Consider the following 20,103-nt stretch of genomic DNA (forward strand, 5'->3'; position numbering starts at 1 on the left):
TTGCCAGTTGGCTTCAAGATGCCCAAATTTGACCTATACAGCGGGCACGGCGACCCAGTAGCCCACTTAAGGGGTTTCTGTAGCAAGATGCGAGGAGCTGGGGGAAAGGATGAAATTATTGATGGCTTACTTCAGTCAAAGTTTAAGCGGATCAGCTTTGGAGTGGTATACACGCCAGGACCATGGGAGATGGTACACCTGGGATGACTTGGCACAGGCATTCGCATACCATTTCCAATACAATCTGGAAATCATCCCAGATCGATTATCTTTGACAAAATTTGAGAAGAAACATAATGAAAGTTTCAGAGAGTATGGTTTTCGGTGGAGAGAACAGGCAGCAAGAGTGGATCCTCCTATGAAGGAGAGCGAAATGGTAGACTACTTCCTCCAAGCCTTGGAACCGACTTACTATGCCCATTTGGTTTCAGCGGTTGGGAAATCATTCAACGAAGTAGTGAAGATGGGAGGTATGGTGGAAGAAGGCCTCAAGACAAATAAAATCATGAGCTATTCAGCAATTAAGGCAACTACTCAAGCTATTCAAGGCGGGGTAGGAGGAATCGGAAGAAAGAAGAGGGAGGAAGCAGCCGTAGTTGATTCAGGAATTTGGTCGGGACCCAGAGGTTCACCGCTTTACTATAATCAACAACGACCTCGCCAATCAGCTTACCACCATGATTCATCTCAACACTACTTTCACCCTTCAGAGCCTCATTTTTCCATTAACCATGCTCAAGCATACAATCAGCCACTTGTTCACACCAATTGGCGTGCTCCTGTCACACCAAATACTTACCCACGAGCCTATCCAGGACCAGGTTTCAGGCCTAGGCCAGCATTCAGGGGAGAAAGGGAACAGAAAAAGAAAACTTACACTCCGTTGGGAGAGTCTTACACTAGTCTGTTCCACAGGCTGAGACAGTTAGACATGCTGAAACCAATACAATCCAAACTACCCAATCCTCCTCCAAAGAATCTGGATTACACCATTAGCTGTGAATATTGCTCCGGTGCGCCAGGCCATGATACGGAGAAATGCTGGCATTTGAAAAATGCAATACAAGAGCTGATTGATACTAATAAAATCGAGGTTCAAACCCCGAAGCCCCAAATATCAATAGAAATCCAATGCCAGCCCATCAAGAGGCTAATATGATAGAAATCATACAAGATGATGGGGAGACAAAGAAGCCGTCACAAACTGTCATGATGATCAAGTCTCATGAAACCAAGCCAGATAAGCAGTTGATAGAGGAGAAGCCGGTGTCTAAGCAGAACAAAAATGGTGATGAACCATCTATGATAGTCGATGAGGGATCATCGAGCAAAGTTGCTGCAAAACAAGAAAGGCCAAAAGTGATAGTACCAGGGGTTGCTAACAAACCCATTGTATTCGTGGAAGGAGCCCGTACAGATCGGGTTATTATTGCACCTGTAATCCAGCTGCCGATCATCAACAACAAAGCCATCCCATGGAACTATGAACGGTTGACTGTAATGTACAAGGGAAAAGAAATCAAGGAAGAAGTGTGTGAGGTGCAAGGCTTGACTCGTTCGGGAAGATGTTTTACTCCCGAAGAGTTAAGAAAAACTAAAAATAATCCAACGCCAACAAAGAGAGCTTGTGACGGAAGAAGAGGCGGAAGATTTTTTAAGAAAAATGAAACTCCATGATTATTCTGTTGTGGATCAATTAAAGAAGACCCCCGCTCAAATTTCATTATTGTCATTACTGATCCATTCAGAGGAGCACCGTCTGGCTTTGATGAAAATCCTGAATGAGGCTCATGTTCCTGAAAAGATCTCTGTAAATCATTTGGGAAAAATATCCAACAGAATCTTTGAGACAAACAGAATTACATTTGCTGATGATGAATTACCTGTGGAAGGTACTGAGCACAACAGAGCTCTTTACCTCACCGTGAAATGTGAAAACTCCGTAGTAACCCGGGTATTGGTTGACAATGGGTCAAGTGCAAATATCTGCCCTCTCTCCACTTTAAGCAAATTAAAAATTAAAGAGGAGAGGATCCAGAAAAATAGTATTTGCGTACGGGGATTTGACGGTGGAAGCAGAGATTCATTTGGCGACATAGTGTTGGAACTAACAATAGGGCCAGTTGAATTCACAATGGAATTCCAAGTGTTGGACATAACTGTTTCTTACAACTTGTTGTTGGGTCGACCATGGATCCATGCTGCTAAAGCAGTCCCGTCAACACTACATCAGGCTGTCAAGTTTGAATGGGATCATCAAGAAGTAGTCGTGTATGGAGAAGAAAGTTTAAATGCTCAAAGCAGTACCATTGTACCGGTTGAGGGAACAGAAAAGGACCAGGGACCATGGGTATACCAAGTGACCGACACAGTGTCGATAGAGAAAATTCCAGAGGGGAAATACCTTCCAAATCCAAAGATATCCTCTGCATCAGTCATGGTAGCTTATGAAATGTTAAAGAATGGCTTTATACCCGGCAAAGGTCTGGGTTTATCTTTGCAAGGAATTATACAACCAGTATCTCTCCCCGAGAACTGGGGAACATTCGGTTTGGGGTTCATACCCACTGCCAATGACGTGATAAGGGCTAGGAAGCTGAAACACCAAGCATGGGTTCTTCCAAAACCAGTCCCACATCTGTCAAAGTCTTTTGTCAAGACCGGTGCTAAAAATCGCCCGATAACAACAATTCCTAAATCCCGGGTCAATCCTGAGAAGGAATTAATTGAAAGGTTCGAGAAATTGTTTAGTGATGTGAATATGTTGGAAAGCGGAGAAGGGTGTAGCAACGCAGAAGTTCAATTCGTTGGGCCAGAAACAAAGCTCAATAATTGGAAAGCCACTCCTCTCCCAATTCGAAAGGAGTCTTGGTAGTTTATTTTGATTTTCTTTCAGTTTGTTTGGGTTACTTCAGGGTTGTAATCCCAAAGCTTATCTTACAGTTTGTTTGAAGTGTGCAAAACCTTGTTATCTTTCATTCATCCAATAAAAAAGCAGTTTCCTTTTTATCATTCCTGATAGTTTTCTTTTTCTTCTTTCCTGTACAGTTCCTTTTACGCTGGCTCTAGTGATATGGCATGCATGAGGAATCCTCAGCCCAGTCTTAAAAATCAATCTGGTTCCGAAATATTAATTCAAGAAATATATTGTGATTATGAATCAGAATATGATGAAGATGAGGTTTTTGAAGAGATTAGTAAAGAGTTAATTCACTTTGAGGAAAAAATCAAACCTAACTTGAGTGATACCGAGGACATCAATATAGGGGACACGAGTAATATCCGAGAAACTAAAATAAGTGTCCATCTGGAACCAAAGATCCGAGAGGAGTTAATTAAAGCACTCATAGAATTCAAAGATGTTTTTGCATGGTCATATGACGACATGCCGGGCCTGAGCACTGATTTAGTGGTTCACAAATTGCCCACCGATCCAACGGTGCCTCCTGTCAAGCAGAGGCTGAGAAAATTCAAGCCTGATATGAGTGTGAGAATTAAGGAAGAAATCACCAAACAATTGGAAGCAAAGGTCATTCGAGTCACTCGATATCCTGTTTGGTTGGCTAATATCGTTCCTGTACCAAAGAAAGACGGCAAAATTAGAGTATGCGTCGACTATCGCAATCTCAACAAAGCAAGTCCAAAGGATAATTTCCCATTACCTAATATCCATATTTTGATCGACAATTGTGCCAAGCATGATATAGGGTCTTTCGTGGATTGTTATGCCGGGTATCATCAAATTCTAATGGATGAAGAAGATGCAGAAAAGACGGCATTCATCACACCATGGGGAACTTATTGCTACCGGGTAATGCCATTCGGTTTAAAGAACGCCGGAGCAACCTATATGAGAGCAATGACCACAGTATTTCATGATATGATACAAAAGGAGATTGAGGTATACGTGGACGATGTGATCATAAAATCAAAGCATCAGGCCAACCACGTTGGGGATTTGAGGAAGTTCTTCTTAAGACTTCGCAGGTACAACCTCAAGCTTAACCCTGCCAAATGCGCATTTGGAGTTCCATCTGGAAAGTTGCTAGGATTCATAGTCAGTCGACGAGGCATCGAGCTAGACCCATCAAAAATCAAAGCCATCCAAGAATTGCCACCTCCCAGGAACAAAACTGAAGTAATGAGTTTGTTGGGAAGGTTAAATTATATCAGCAGGTTTATTGCTCAGCTCACAACAACTTGTGAGCCAATTTTCAAATTGTTGAAAAAGGATGCTGCGGTCAAATGGACCGATGAGTGTCAAGAAGCGTTCGATAAAATAAAAGGGTACTTGTCAAACCCACCCGTGTTGGTCCCGCCAGAGCCAGGAAGACCTTTGATTCTTTACTTAACGGTTTTGGAAAATTCATTTGGTTGTGTATTGGGGCAACATGACCTCACTGGCAGAAAAGAACAGGCCATCTACTACCTTAGCAAGAAGTTCACAGCTTATGAGGTTAAGTATACTCATTTGGAAAAGACATGTTGCGCCCTAACATGGGTAGCTCAAAAATTGAAACACTATTTGTCATCCTACACTACTTACCTCATTTCTCGGTTGGATCCATTGAAATACATTTTTCAAAAGCCTATGCCAACGGGAAGACTTGCAAAGTGGCAGATATTGCTCACAGAATTCGACATCATCTATGTGACTCGAACTGCAATGAAGGCTCAAGCACTGGCCGATCATTTAGCCGAAAACCCGGTCGATGAGGAATATGAGCCGTTGAAAACTTATTTTCCTGATGAAGAAACAATGCATATCGATGAGGTGGAGCGAATTGAAAAGCCTGGCTGGAAACTTTTCTTTGATGGAGCCGCTAACATGAAAGGAGTCGGAATAGGAGCTGTAATCATTTCTGAAACAGGGCATCACTATCCTGTTACGGCTCAATTGCGATTTTATTGCACCAATAATATGGCTGAATATGAAGCTTGCATTTTGGGGTTAAGGCTAGCCGCAGACATGGGTATCCGAGAAATCTTAGTCATGGGAGATTCGGATCTTTTGGTACATCAAATTCAAGGAGAATGGGAAACCCGAGACTTGAAGCTCATACCATACCGACAATGTCTACATGATCTTTGTCAGCGGTTTCAATCAGTGGAATTCCAACATATTCCAAGAATCCATAATGAGGTTGCCGATGCATTGGCTACCCTGGCATCAATGTTGCACCATCCGGACAAAGCTTATGTAGATCCAATACATATTCAAGTCCACGATCAGCACGCTTATTGCAATATGGTTGAAGAAGAATTTGATGGTGAACCATGGTTCCACGACATCAAGGAGTATATCAGGATGGGGAATATATCCCGCACAAGCCACAGGAGATCAAAAAAGGACCATTAGGCGATTGGCAAATGGATTCTTCTTAAGCGGAGGAGTTTTGTATAAAAGAACACCAGATCTTGGATTATTAAGATGCATAGATGCCAGACAAGCTACGACTGTCATGTCTGAAGTACATTCAGGAGTTTGCGGACCCCACATGAGTGGATATGTGTTGGCAAAGAAAATCCTCCGAGCCGGTTACTATTGGCTTACCATGGAGCGAGATTGTATCAGTTTTGTGCGCAAGTGTCATCAATGCCAAATACACGGAGATTTGATTCATTCTCCACCATCCGAGTTGCACACAATGTCGGCACCATGGCCCTTCGTTGCCTGGGGCATGGATGTGATTGGACCAATTGAGCCGGCAGCATCCAATGGGCACAGGTTCATTCTGGTAGCTATTGATTATTTTACCAAATGGGTTGAGGCCAAGACATTCAAATCAGTGACCAAGAAAGCTGTGGTCGATTTTGTCCACTCAAATATCATATGTCGATTCGGAATCCCGAAGGTGATCATCACAGATAACGGTGCTAATCTTAACAGCAACTTAATGAAGGAAGTATGTCAACAGTTTAAGATTACACATCGTAACTCTACCCCATATCGGCCCAAGGCGAATGGAGCAGTAGAAGCAGCCAACAAAAACATAAAGAAGATACTTCGGAAAATGATAGAAGGTTCAAAACAATGGCATGAAAAATTACCATTTGCATTATTGGGATACCGCACTACTGTTCGCACTTCAGTAGGAGCAACTCCTTATTTGTTGGTATATGGCACTGAAGCAGTAATTCCTGCAGAAGTTGAGATTCCTTCCCTTCGGATCATCGCCGAAGCAAAGATTGATGATGATGAATGGGTCAAAACCCGTCTGGAACAGTTAAACTTGATTGATGAAAAACGATTGGCCGCAGTATGTCATGGTCAATTATATCAAAGAAGAATAGAAAGAGCATACAACAAAAAGGTGCGTCCCCGGAAGTTTGAAGTAGGTCAGCATGTGCTGAAACGTATTCTTCCACATCAGGTCGAGGCAAAAGGCAAATTTGCCCCGAATTGGCAAGGACCATTCATTGTGACCAGAGTATTATCAAATGGTGCACTATGTTTAAAAGATATTGAAGGCAAATGCATAGATATGGCGATCAATTCTGACGCGGTAAAGAGATATTATGCATAAAAATTTTGAATGTTTGTATTTAGCATTATTTCGAAGATTGGAATGACAAAGGCAATTTATTCTGCTATCCAAACACTATACCCTTTGTTTCCCCCTTGAGCCATACTTGTTTCTTTCCTACCCTCTCTCGGAATCAATGAAAAAAAATCACTATTATTTAGTATATATATATATATATATATATATATATATAAATTTATATATAAAAAATCACTATTATTTGGTGAACTACGTTTGACCTGATTCCTCAAAGAAGGATACGTAGGCGCCTCACGGCTCGGTCATAGGGTGCACAATATACATAATGTGCACAAAAAGTTATGTCAAGCGACCCCAATCAAAAACTGGGGCAGAAATTGTATTGGAAGTAAGAAAAAGATTCCAAGAGTTGTAATTTTAAACCCATACCAGAACTGTTTAGCTTTTAATACCTTTTCCATTTCTAACCCCATACCAGAAAGACCTTTCGACCAATCTTAGAAAAATGCTGAGTCAAGCAAATGAAGATGGTTCATAACACTCTGATACAAACAAGAAAAGAAAGTAAAAATGAGAGAGTCTTATAGGTGAAAACCCACACGGGCACCATAAGGCGACGGAAGTTGAGTGAAAAGTAAAATGAGAGAGTCTTATTGGTGAAAACCTTCATAGGCACCCTAAGGCGAAAAGGAAGTGAGAAATGAACAAATGAGGAAGGTTTATCGGTGAAAACTCTTTGAGATATTGCAAGTCCAACAGGTCTGTGAAATGAAAAATGAAGTTGGATTACGGAAATTTTGGGGAAAACAAAAATGAGACAATTGAAAGGAGATTGATTAAAAGACTGGGTTGATTAATCCGAAATGCATACCCTGATCATTGGTGCCGGTAACTCCAATCAGATAAGTTTTTATTCTTTCTCCAACAGTCATCCAAACTTGGATTTTTCTTTTCATTCTATAATTGTCGAAATCAGCGTTATTTCGTCACTAATAATCTTACTTTTCTAAAAAGCTTTGAGATAAGTTTTATTCCAAACAAATAAGAAGGAATGTCAAGGTATACTACCAAGATTCAAGGTTACAAAATACAGTCACGAAAGGTGGGAGATAAAAGATATGGGTGTAAGAAAGGTGAAATCAAAAGTGGATCAACAAAGTCAGAAGGGACATATGATTACAGTTAAAAGGGTTTGAAGGAAAACATACAGAGGGGAAGAGAAGCGAAGAGATCAAGGATCAATTACAAGGACAAAACAGTCTTTTCAACCATTCCAAGGCAATAAAGAGAAACGAAGAGAAGCATCACCATCGGCAAGAATACCCTAGTCAACCACCCTGCTTTAAACTAACGAAGTTTTCTTTGATTTAAAACAGGGGCAAATACAATATTTGTGTCAGGAAATACCTGGTAAAGAATTAAAGAAGTCAGGCGTCCACCTGGAGAATGAGGATGAGAAAAGAAGAAGTCAGGCGTCCACCTGGAGAATGAGGATGAAGAAAATAAGAAGTCAGGCGTCCACCTGGAGAATGAGGACGAAGTTAAAAAGAAGTCAGGCGTCCACCTGGAGAATGAGGATAAGAATTAAAGAAGTCAGGCGTCCACCTGGAGAATGAGGATGAAGAATTAAAGAAGTCAGGCGTCCACCTGGAGAATGAGGATAAGAATTAAAGAAGTCAGGCGTCCACCTGGAGAATGAGGATGAAGAAAAGAAGAAGTCAGGCGTCCACCTGGAGAATGAGGATGAGAATTAAAGAAGTCAGGCGTCCACCTGGAGAATGAGGATGAGAAAAGAAGAAGTCAGGCGTCCACCTGGAGAATGAGGATGAAGAAAAAAGAAGTCAGGCGTCCACCTGGAGAATGAGGATGAGGAAAGAAGAAGTCAGGCGTCCACCTGGAGAATGAGGATGAGAAGTTAAAAAGAAGTCAGGCGTCCACCTGGAGAATGAGGATAAGAATTAAAGAAGTCAGGCGTCCACCTGGAGAATGAGGATGAAGAATTAGAGAAGTCAGGCGTCCACCTGGAGAATGAGGATGAAGAATTAAAGAAGTCAGGCGTCCACCTGGAGAATGAGGACGAAGAATTAAAGAAGTCAGGCGTCCACCTGGAGAATGATGACAAAGAAAAAAAGAAGTCAGGCGTCCACCTGCAGAATGAGGATGAGGAAAGAAGAAGTCAGGCGTCCACCTGGAGAATGAGGATGAGAGAAGAAGAAGTCAGGCGTCCACCTGGAGAATGAGGATGAGAAAAGAAGAAGTCAGGCGTCCACCTGGAGAATGAGGATGAAGAAAAGAAAGAAGTCAGGCGTCCACCTGGAGAACGAGGATGAAGAAGTTAAAAAGAAATCAGGCGTCCACCTGGAGAATGAGGATGAAGAAAGAAAAGAAACAGTCAAGGCACCCACCTGGAGAATGAGGGAATGCAATTGAAGTGTTGAAATCAAAAGCCCGATCATATGATAAAGGAGCACACTTAGAATCAATAAAGCGGAGGAGTCCAACAAAATCCCCAGCAAGAAACAACAAGAGTCCCTAAAGAAAATACGGGACACAATGAAAAGGAATACGAAATAAGCCAAATGCCCAAGAGTCACCAAGATATTAAGACAACAAGAAACGCAAGGGCATGATCTAGATAAGATTTTTATAATTCATGTACCATAGTCTAATTTAACTTTTTGTATTTCCTTTGAAGTAAGGTGTAATAAGGAGGTCAGCAAGCAGTAAAAACAGCACGAAGCAGCAGTAACATCACAGTCCCACGGTAGTCCCAGCTACCCAAAACTTCCCGAACTACATTGACCTGATTCCTTTATAGCCAAGGATATGTAGGAAACCTTTGAAGCAGAGGTTCGGTCAAATCTTTCTAAAAATGCTTCCCACGGAGTATTCGAACGGGCAAAAATCGCTCGTATCCGCTCACTTTATCTTTGCACGAAAACTCTTCGAGTTTCCGCACAAAGAGGGGCAGCTGTGAGCACGTGATTTTTGCCTTACGAAAAACTACTCCAAAATAAATCAAAAAGTAAAATAAATTTCTTTTACTGTGTAATTTTTGAATTTGCGTGGTGTTAAATATTTGTGTTATGTCCGTAAATGTTTACTTTGTCATAATGAAATGAAAATTAAAATAAAATACATGTTGCATGCATATAGGATTTAATTATGTATTTAAAAGATAATTTAAACAAAATCACAAAAAATATGCAATAGTTCTATTTTAAATATTCCACTGTGTGATTGATGTTTTGTCTATATGTTAAATAATTGTTATAGAATAATTAATATATTTTTGTGAAGTTAAAATTATTTTATAATTAAAATTAGAAATTTAAATTAAAAATAAATAAATAAATAAAAATAATACATATATACAAAATCGGACCTGGATTAAAATCCAGGCCCAAATCGAATTAATTCCCCCCCTCACAGCCCAATCCAAACCAACCTGTCCGGTCCAACTCAGGAGTAAATCCAAACGACGACGTTTGGTCACACTCCATCAAGGACCGTTGGATTAAATCAATCCAACGGCTGATATCCCCTACCCTTACCCGTAACCCGTAACCCGACCCATTGACCCGATTCAGTCCGACCCCAACGTTAAACCAAACGACGTCGTTTGGTTAAGTGAGATGATCCTGACCGTGAATCTTACTTGATCGGACGGACAAGATCAATCCACCCCTCCCCTATATAAGTTCCAGACCCCTACCCCGACCCCCTAACTAAACACCCCCCTTCCTTACTATTCATCATCGTCCCCAAACCCCCACTCCTAACCCTAGACGCCCTAGGATCCCACCGCCTGAAACCCGGCGGCATCAACGCCGCCGGTCACCAAAATAACACCCTAGAATCCCCTGAACATCCTCTACACAGATCTAACATTGGTTTCCTTCGAATCAGGCCCCAACTCTTCGAATCTTAAATCGAAGGTTGGCCTGAAAACCTTATCTTCTCCGATGACCTCCAAAATAACACCACAGTTTCTCCTAAATTCCCTCACCAAGGATCTGTTAGTTGCATGGTTCGAATCATACTGGAACTACTCGAATCTTCATTTGAAGATTCGAGTACAACCTGACCTTATCCCAACCTACTTCAAACTCACACCAGTTACCCCCCTGACCTCCCTCGTGCCTAGAACATCTTTGGTTTCCCTCGAATCTAACCAGAAATGAGTAAATCTCAAATCGAACTTTCAAGAACCCTAAAAATACCAGACTTTTGGATTCTGTCCAGATTGAATAAAGATTGAGGTTTAATCGACCTTAGTCGAAGTATTTTCAGTGGAAAATACTTCGACTAAGGTCTGTTTGATTTCAAACAAAGTCCAAATCCAAGTCGAGTTGAGTTCAGTTGAATTTAAAGGTTCAGAGGTAATTTCTGTTTCTTATGTGCATTCTATGTGTATTCTATGTTCGTTTCATTAGTTTGTTTAATTTTTCATAATTTTCTAGTCAAATTTTGTTATACTGTCCCCTACCCGTCAACTTGATTCTAAATGTGAATTGTTTCTGTTGATTGTGATTATGTACAATGTGTGTAATCGACTCGATTAAGTTCGTCGATTAGTTGTATTATGAATCTTGCTTTTGGAAATGTTGACTGAGATAGCCTGTTTTGAATAGATTATTTTGCTATAACCAGTTAATTAGTTATTGTTAAGCAGTTAGTTCTTGTTTAATAAACCAGTAAATTCAAATGAATGCTGTATATGTGTTGATTTCTGAGCATTGAGTTTCAGGGCATTGTCAGTATATTGACAATGCTCCTGTATTTGTTTGTTTTTTGGTTCAGTTTTGAATCTCAGTCGAAATGATCCTGCATATTCTGTGTAATGTTAGTGGGTATTATTCAGGTTCAGTATTCAATTGAGAATCATCTATCTTAATTCAACTCTTGTGCATAAATGTGATGTACTGTCTTTAATCCTAGGACTGGTTATAACTGTTAAAGCAGACTTTAAAATCTGTTTTGCAACATATTCTGATTTTAGTTTAAGGGCTGTAATTACAGAAGGATTTCAGGTTTATTTTAGAATGAAACAGTAGGGTAATGTGATAGTGTGCTTTCAATAATATGATAGTGGCTATAATTTAAGTAATAATGGGGAACAAGGGATAATGGGGCTGCTGAAAAACAGGATAAATAGCACTTAGTTTTAAATTATTCAAAAGCAGTTTTAATGGAAACTTTCTGATTTTAAAAAGAGAAAAGGGTCCATCCAGCACTAAAAGAGTATAGGACCAGCCCTGTATAAATACAGGGAGCTGGACAGACTTTAGAGGGGCAGATTTTTTAGATTGAAGAAATCTGATTTAGGAGAAAAAAGAGAAAATCTGAAAAACAGAAGATTTTAAGAAAGAAAAAGAAAGGAAATCAGATTAGAAGAGGGAATTGAGAGAGAAAAATTTGATTTAAGATCAGTTTTCAGAAAAGAGGAGTTTTTTTTTCAGAGAAGAGTTTGAAAGAGAAATAAAAATCAGATTTTAAGAGAGTTCAGGAAAGAGAAAAACAGAAAGAAAGAAAGAGATAGAAATAGAATCAGAAATAGAAATTTGAAAAGAAAAACAAACAAAAAGGAACACTCACACAGTGAAGCTGAAACAGATACCAGAAAAGAAAAGAAAAATCTGAAACCTTGTTGTTCTTTTTGGAATCTGTCCGGGTCTGGGTATTGATACTATTTGGTTTTAAAAAATCTGAAATTCTTTAAGAAGCGTTGCTCTTGTGAATCTGGATTTCTCGGGTCTTATTATTACTCAAATCTGTGGGAATACTGATATTCTGCCAGTATTTTGTTACTGCTGCTGTTGCTGAAATTTACTCCTTCTACCTTCATTTTCAGGTACATGCCTTTTAAATTTTATGTTGGAAAGAGATTCAACATGACTAATCAATGAAGTTTGAATTGCAATTCTGTTTTCCATTTGTCCAAGTTCATCAGTTTAAATTTCATTTTTGTTTCATGATAGTTAATTAGTAGGGAATTCAATTTGATAACTATGAGTTAATTGTCTTACTTTGAAATTCGTATAAAGCTTTGTAATAATGTTAGCCCTTCATCTCATTAGTTTAGTCATGTTTGAACTGTCAAGGTAGGAAACATGACATAAAGATTGGCCATTAACTAGGCCTTGTGACGTTGTTAGTTGAATAAGGAATAGCGTGAAAATGTCAAAAAACCATATTGCTAGTTTATTCTGATAATCTGATTTAGTTGTGGAAGAAATGATATAAGTTGTACGTTCTTATGTGACATTATAACAGGTATCTATAGAACCATTAAGTGGATGGCAAGTTGAGTTGTTATGGCTCATTATGATGTTAAAGTGCTATGAATGTTTTAGACATACAAACTATGTTACATGTAAGGCAATATTATTAATTGATTTATAATTCCCTTTCTTATCAATTTGATGCCTATTTACCATCTTAAATAAATAATTAGGCCTATTGGATTAAAAACAAGTATGTGAGAATGAGATGATATGTATAAGAACAAATTGCAACAATTTATGTCAATGGTAATTAGAAATAGAATTTGCACTAAGTAAATAATGAAAATTCTTGAAAAATATTTCCTCCCCTTATGAATCATTCATATTCAGTTTCATATGCAATTTATTCTTTGGCATATATATATGTCATATTTGTTTAAAAAAAAATAGTATTAATCATATTTTTATTCTGTTCTCTGAATTTGAATAGTTGGAATGAATATAATTTATACTCGGAAATTATAATCGACGGGCAACCTTTAATAGATTGTGAATTCTTTTCAAAGAATTTATAGGCCTCTAAAATGGGAGTTTCTCATGATTTTCACATATAAAATGTGTAGATATAATAAACAATTTGTGGAAAATCCCTAATACCATTACAAGTATTTTGCGCAATTAGGAATGCGTTCGCGTACCCTGATTAGATTTTTAAAAGCAAATTCGGATTATGCGTACGCGCAATTTCGAGCGAATATTCAAGAAAAGGATTTTTCCAAAAGCGTTAAATCAATTTCATAAAAACCCGAGATGTACGGTTCACTATTTAAGAAAAACAAATTTTCTTGATTCGATACAATTTCGAAAAAATGATTGTTTAATAAATATATTATCAAAAGTTATCGTGTACACGTACGCGTGACACAATTCCGCAATTTTAAATTTATAACACGAATATACGTACGCGTAATTCGATTCAAAGAAGGGTCCTTAATCACAATAAGTAAAAGCGGTAGAAAAATCACGTAACAAATGTATTTAATAAAATCAAGATAATTAAGCCAATAATAAAAACAGTTAAGCGACCGTGCTAGAACCACGAAATTCGGAAATGCCTAACACCTTCTTCCGGATTAACAGAATTCCTTACTCAGGATTTCTGGTTCGCAGAATAATAAACAGAGTCATATTCTCCTCGATTCAGGGATTAAAATTGGTGACTTGGGACGCCTTAAAATTCCCAGGTGGCGACTCTGAAATAATTAAATAAATTCCGTTTCGACTGTCCTTCAATTGGAGAAAACTCCCCACGCACCCACGCGGGCGCGGTAAAAAGGAGGTGCGACACCAGTAACCTCCCGAAGATAGGTATGGACATCATCATACTGATCCACAGGACTCTACTAGACACTTGCTCATGACTCGTAGAACCTACGAACTTAGTGCTCTAATACCACCTTGTCACGACCCAAAAATCACAAGTCATGATGGCACCTAACTCAACCCGCTAGGTAAGCCAACTAACAGAAAATACCACCCAACAGAGATTTTAAGAGGATAGAAAATAGATAACGGAACATTTACAAATTTACCAAGATCAGGTAGTACGAATCACGAGCTTCTAAGATTTGGAACTTCAAAACTGATACAAATGAATACACGTTCTATTTGAAGATTACATAACCAGATTAGCAATAATCTAAACTACCAAGGACAAGTGACAGCTATATCCAAATGCACGAACATCTTCTGAATAAGCACCCGACGTCACCAGCAACTCCGCTCCAAAATCTGCACGAGACGTGCAGAAGTACAGTATCAGTACAATTGACCCCATGTACTAGTAAGTATTTTGTCTAACCTCATCGAAGTAGTGACGAGACTTTTAGTTAAAAAGATGCTTATTTAAATAACTTGTACATTAGATAAATAGTAAAGCAGTTCAAAGTATAACCGATAAACGTATCAAATACAATCCCACGAGTCAGATAATGAATACAGTAAGAACCACAATAGAATATTTACAATCTTTCCTGGTATGAGCCATATGTCAAAAATGTCAAAATATCAAATCCCATGGCACGGTAACACCCTTCGTGCTTTTATCTCATCATCACCATGTATAAATTAAATTATGTAACAATTTAATTAGCACGGCAACACCCTTCATGCGTTCAACTCATTTTTCCCAACTGATCGTATAACAGAACCAACCATATCACAAGAACACAATAATAGGAACTTCTAAGTAGGAAATACACAAGTAAAAACCGTGGACAAGGTTACACATGTGGGTCACAGTAAAGGACTAAGCGGAAAGCACGTGAGTAACCACAACAATTGGAAAACGGGAAATATCAACTTCAATTAACTAGCATGTTGGAGGCCTAAGTACAAATATAACAATTAAGAGTAAAACACATGTTTTTTACAAATTAACAAGTAAGGGCATAAGTAGCTAGCATAGTGGAAGGCTTATACTGAAGTGCAACAGAATAGATACAACATATAATATAAACGCAGAAATAGACATGGTAATTGTAAATTAAGCAAGTAAAATACATGGACAATGCAACAACGATCGAGATAAAGGTCAAGTACAGGACAATAACAACAAGTCATCCCAAATATGTAAATATAACAAAAACAGCTCAAGGTAAGGGCACAACAGTATACACGGGAAACAGATATCACATCAAAATGCATATCCCTCATCATCACCTACACGGAAACACCCTTCTTGCCATGACATCACCAACACATACAAACATAACAATACAAATGAAATGGCATGGCATTACCCTTCTTGCTTTTACTCTCAAATGATATGGCACGGTATCACCCTTCGTTCTTTTACTCTCAATAATATGGCACGACATCACCCTTCGTCCTTTTACTCTCAGTGATATGACACGTCATCACTCTTCGTGGTTTACACTCTCCCTCGCATGATAATGTATAAACAATGGCACGGCATCACCCTTCGTGCTTTACAATCTTTCTTACCAAGCATATGAGTATCAATGACAAATAAGGCAGGAAGCACAAATAACATCAAGGAGAGTTCTTAAACGGATATTCCAAAATCACAACTTTTCAAGTCAACAATAGTTCAACAACCCTCAAGAACCGTATTATTCAAATACTTCTACGAATCTCATAAATGATCCACAACACAAGTATAAAGCCTAGCATCTAAAGAAATTCGGTTGTAGTAATGTAGTAATGATTTCGCATAGAGATGATTGAATTAGACACATCAATATATTTTTGCAATTTCCATCAAGTTTGATCAAGTTATAACAAACTAAGTCTTGATATCTATCATTTAATAATACGTTTTTAGTATCTAAGTGTCAAACAAGGCATTAAGCAGAATGTCACAAAATTATACAAACACATATATAAAATAATCCACCCCCTGAGCATGATTAACCCTGGCATATAGATATACGCTCGTTGCCTCATATATGTATAACCCCCGCATGTAGCAAACAATGACAAATAGGAGAAAAAATTCCCTCAACAAAGCTAGTCAAAATACTTACCTCGATCCGTCTAACTAAACACTCAACTTATCTATTTCCTCTACAAATTCTCCTCTGCTCGACTCAATCTAGCCAATAACGACTTGAATACACCACACAATGCAAGAGAAAACAATTTCAATTAATAAAGCCATGATTTTTATTCAATTTTTAAAAAGTCAAAACCCGGGTCCAAAGGTAGGTCTTGACTACCCATAGCCCCAATGTCCAAATATGTATTTTGTTTTCAAATCTGAGTCTTATTCAACTCCCAAATCTCAAATTTTTATTTTTCAAAACTTTGACACAATCCCCAAATTTTTCCAATGAATTTGATGTTAAATCTTGTATAAAATCATGAAATATAGTTGGAAATTATTTAAAGATACTTACCCAATGATTTGGCATAAAAATCCCCTCTAAATATTGCCTCACCTCGAAGTTAGGATTTAAAAATATGAAAAAATGAAGCAAAAACTCGGAATTCTCAGCACTTAAAAGGATGCAGATGTCGCATTTGTGAACAAAACTTCGCATTTCCCAATGAACAGTGTTTCTGCAATTGTCATAAATGGTTGGCAATTGTGTATGAACCGTGTTTTCGCAATTACCATTAAAGGTTCGCAATTGCGAATGAACAGTGTCGCACCAGAAACCAGCAAAACCCAAACTTTTCCGAAATGATCCGACACCACCCCGAAACTAATCCGAAACCTCCCGGACACAAACTATATATGAATTTCAATTATAAAACATGCTACGAACCTGCTCGCGCACTCAAAACACTAAAAAGAGGTCGTCTTAACCCGATATTGACCGTGGTCAAACTCTCAAGTTTCTTAACTTTACTAGTCTCTCAACCAATCCATCGGGACTCCAAACCAAAAGTGCACATCAGTCTAAAATTATCATACGAACTAGCTCGAGCAATCAAATAGCTAAAATAACAGCTAGAACTACGAATTGGACACCAAATCAAATGAAATTTTTAAAAAAGCTTTAAAATCTCTATTTTTACCACCGGACGTCCGAATCGTGTCAAACCAACTCTGTTTCCCACCAAATTTTATAGATAAGTCAAAAATATTATATTGGACCTGTATCAGACTCCGTAACCAAAATACGAACCCGATATAAACAATGCCAAATATTCAATCAATTTGTAAAACATTAGATTTTTTAGACTTTTAATTTTCAATAAAAAATCATAACTCAAGCTAGAGATCTCATAATTCGATTCCGGGCATACGCCCAGATCCCATATTTCAATACGGACCCATCGGGACTGTCAAAATACGGGTCCGGGTCAATTTATTTAAAATATTAATTGAAATCAACTAAAATTAACTTTTTAGGCAAAATTCTTGTTTTTATCAGTTTTTTTCATATAAGCCTCCCGGGTCAATAGAATGAGGCTCTAAAGGCTTCTAAATACAGAGTTTGGCTCTAAATTATCGAGCGAAGTGTCGGGTCATTACATCATGCTTTCGATTTTTCACTTGTATCTCTTGAGTATCACCATTTACTTCTTAATTAGCAAAGGACCAGGTTTATTGTCACCAGTCATATCAGTGTCAACCTGTTCAATTTTCCCTACCTGTTGTATATCATGCTCAGCTTCCAAAGAATCGGATTCTCATGTTGTCTCTCCCTGTATAACAATGTTCTCTGGAATACCCTGATTTGGTCCCTCAACATACACCTATGCGACTCTAATGTCAACATAATTATTATTATCCTGCAAACCTTTCTTAGCAAAGTGATCAATTTCGTAAAAAATAACATGTACACTTTCTTCAACACACAAGGTTATTTTGTTATATGCTTTATAAGGCTTACTATATGAACAATAACCAAGGAAGACAGTCCCATCACTTTTGCATCAAACTTTCCTAGAGCATCTTTGTCATCATTATGCATAGGACACTTACTATCAAATACTCTTGGATGAGTTATATTAGGTTTACAACACTTAAGTAATTCAAAAGGGATCTTCTCAAGTAAAGGTCTAATCATGAACCTATTAACTATGTAAAAATAGTGTTTACAACATCAACCTACAAGGTTTTAGGTACATTAGTAATTAATATAGTTCTTGTCATATCCTCTAAAATATAATTTTTTTTAATATAACACCATTCTGTTGGGAGATCCTAGATGCAGAGAAATTATGATTATTGTCATGACTCACATAATATTCAAGAAATCTAGCATTCTTAAATTGAGTACCATGATCAGACCTAGTACTAGCTAGTTGACTATCATTTTCTTTGCAGTTGATTAAAAAATGCAACAATAGACCACATGATTTATCTTTAGATACAAGAAACAAGGTCTTTGTTAACCTAGAATGGTCATCAACACACCTACCTCTTTCCATCTCTATTTTAAATCCTCGTGGAATCTTATAAATTCATGCGCAGTAGTTCCAAGGAATGTAACGTATTTATCACTTTTTTTTAATTTAAAGGAGGACTAGACATATTTACCTTTTTACAATCATCACACAATTTCTCTTTGTTGAACCTGAAATTGGGCAGACCGACAATCAGACCCTTTAAGATCAATTTATTCAGCAGTAAAAAAAACTTGTATATTCTAGCATTTTGCACCAAACAAATAAATCATTGCTAAATGCAATAAAACATGCTAGTTCATTGTCAAGAGAAAATATAATATTAGATTTATAAATACTTTTGTACCTTTTTTCACGAAGAATCAAGTTTTCAGAATGTAGGTTAATCACAATACACACGACAGAAGTAAACAGAATCTTTAACAAATTATCACACATTTGAGACACATTTAACAAATTATATTTCAAACCTTTAACATAATATATATATTTTTAATCGCATGGGAGTTATACATACCAATATTACCTATACTAATGATATCTCTTTTCTTACCATTACGAATTCACACGTTCTCCTTGGTAGGATGTCAGTGAGAATTTTTTTTTCTTTTCCCATCATGTGTTGAGAGAAAGTACATACCACGGACCATATATTGTTACTTCACCTAACCTTAGCGGGTAAAATAATTTAGGGGTTAGTATTAGGATCCTCGACTAGCTTGAGTCCCATTTTTTTTTTTTTTTGAGTAAAAGGATGAATAAGTTTTTTAGCCCATCCTGAAAGTCTTGCATTTTTCAATGAAGAGCCAAGTTTAACAGTTTTCATTTTCTCAAAATATACAATATTTTTCGGAATTACTTTGAACTTTGCAGTGCATGAAATTTTGAAGTGTCCATTATTATCACAATATGTGTACAAGCAATTTTCAAGAACATAGACATAATTACTTTTTGGATTATACAGGATCTTGACCTTTTTATGCCATAGTCCTTTTATATTGCTATGATGGTTTTCATGCAAGGTAGTTAGCATCCCTGAGGACCTGCTCTATTTAATAATTCTTTCCAGTTCTTACTTAGTCTTGTTTAAATTCTCTTGCAGCAACCTATTTTTCTCATATTAAATAGAGAGATCATTATTGACCTTTTTCAATTTGTTCTCTAAATTTCCATGAATCTAACCAGCATGACTTTTTTCCATAGTAGGCGCATCAAGAAGCATTTTATTCTCAACCTCTAAAATTGACTTTTTATTATCTAGAGTGATAACCTGGACTTTTAGATTATTTTATGGTGCTTTCCAAGTTTTCCTTAGTTATATCTTAGTCTTTGCTATCAAATTTAAGTGAGGTATATTTATTTATAAGTTGTTCATTTTTAGCACAAAGACTATGATGTAGATAAATTAATACATGAGATAACAAAGAATATTTTTCTAGATTAAGTATGAATCTTTTTTTAAATGTCATAAACATTTATCTCAGTTT

The sequence above is a fragment of the Nicotiana sylvestris genome, chromosome 1, assembly GCF_000393655.2.
Source record: "Nicotiana sylvestris chromosome 1, ASM39365v2, whole genome shotgun sequence".
Classification (NCBI taxonomy): domain Eukaryota; kingdom Viridiplantae; phylum Streptophyta; class Magnoliopsida; order Solanales; family Solanaceae; genus Nicotiana; species Nicotiana sylvestris.